Source organism: Platichthys flesus, chromosome 1, assembly GCF_949316205.1.
Source record: "Platichthys flesus chromosome 1, fPlaFle2.1, whole genome shotgun sequence".
Classification (NCBI taxonomy): domain Eukaryota; kingdom Metazoa; phylum Chordata; class Actinopteri; order Pleuronectiformes; family Pleuronectidae; genus Platichthys; species Platichthys flesus.
The window spans coordinates 152501-154594 of NC_084945.1; positions in this window are offsets into that span (position 1 = coordinate 152501).

A 2094-nucleotide genomic window follows, 5' to 3' on the forward strand; every position below is an offset into this window, starting at 1 on the left:
TCAGTGAGTAATAAACACTCTTTATTATTAATGTGAAACTTATGCTCATGGTGACAAGAGGTGGTTTCAGCCTGTGGCTCAGTGGAGCCTGTTCAGCGTCTCGTCTGCTGAAGGTCGGATGAAGGTCATCTCCTCTGAGACGAGGCCAGAACAACCACGGATTATCGCTCAGCTCCGCCCTGCAGCCAAATCTAATCCCACTCTACTCAGGCACTCAGCACTTTTTACCAGCCAACACACACACACACATGCATATACACACTTTCACAGACACATTCACACACACACATGCAAATACACGCTTTCACAGACACATTCACACACACACATGCAAATACACGCTTTCACAGACACATCCGCCCACACACTCATACACACTCACACACACACACACACTCATACACATACACACGTTCACAGACAGATTCACACACACACACTCATACACACACACACACACAAACACACACATACTCACACTTTTACAGACAATCTCACACAATCATCTCCTTGATCGCAGCACCAGTAGTTTTCTGAAGCTCATTTCTTCCACATGTTTTGTGTACACTTGACTTTGTCGACAAAACATTTTTATTAACAACTTTGTTGTTCATTTCTTCATGCATCGTCTGTCACAGTGGCCGTGAGCCATATCATGAATGGATTTGTTTGATCTCTGAGCCAAAAACATCAAATGTGTTCCGACCTCTGATTCGGTTTCGTTTCCCCTCCGGACTTTCAATCTGATTACATTTATTGCATCTGTCTCACGTTAGTCGGTAAATCTCTTTCTCTGTGGCAGCAGTGCCCTTCAGGGCTATTCTCTCTAATTCCTGGACATGAGGCTGAGTCACCTGTGGAATCAGGGAACTTCTCCTCGATGAGAAACCAGCGACAAGACTTTTTAAGATCTTGTCCACTTAACGTGGACATAATTTTGCTGCTCGCACAAAGTTTACAACGGACAACAATGTTCTTTGCATCTTTAACTGAGACAACCACAAAATAATGACAATACTTCCAGATGTAGAGCGTGAGCCTCTCTCCTTCCCCCTCATCCTCCATGCATGCTAGCTCTTTAGCTAGCAGCCGACCTGACCTGACCCGACCTACGCCATAAGAATACAAGTCGCCCTCTGGTTACGCAGTAGTGCAGCATGACTTGGATTAGTAACTGTAATATTATTACTGTCTTAGAAATAGTAATCCCTTACACTACTCATTACTGGAAAATAAATAATATTATAATAATGCGTTACTGCCCAGCCCTGGTCTGGGATAGAGTCCTGAAGTGGGTAACAACGAACAACAAAGTTGTGTAACAGGTGAAATGTGAGGAGGCTAAAACACAACTCAGCCATGTGACCTACTGTATGTAGAATCATGGGCTACGTGTCATATGTTAACGGGTCTGGATTTGACTTGGAGATAATAGGGGGGGGGGGGGGGGGGCTCTCTTTAATTCAAACTGCATTATCATTATTCATGTGTTTCCACAGTGTGACCTTAGTTCATCACCTTGATAGATTTGTTTAAGATCAGAATGAGGTTTGGTTGAAACGCTCCTGTTCGGTCTCCTGATGTCAGACAGTCTGTGAACAAACATATTAAACACTCAGACACACTCAAACAACCGGAACAGGTGGAGAACATCAGCGTACTTAATCATGACGTTAACTTTTTATTTCCTGAGATATCCAGGGTCACGTTCAAGCCTTCACCCCTCGTCCGCTCAATGTTTGTGGGTCAGACCCTTCAGTCCTGAGAACAGTCAGGAGTACGGACGTGGCCTCTTTCTCTGAGCGACTCTCACCCGGCCGAGCTCTCGTGGTTTGGAGGAGACCGTTGTGTCAGAAAATCACACGCAGTCATTGTTTAATTTTCTACGTCTGGAATAAACGTGGGTCCAATGGTGTCATTCTGTGTGGGTTTGAGCAGGACTGGGGGAGGGGAAGGGAGGGACAGATGGTTTCTGTCCTCCTCACCCCCTCCTCCCCTCACAGACCTAATCTGACTGGGTAGGACAGGGGGAGGATGGGGGAGGGCACCGGGCATTCTACACCATCTCACCCTGTTTCTGGCAACAACCACCAC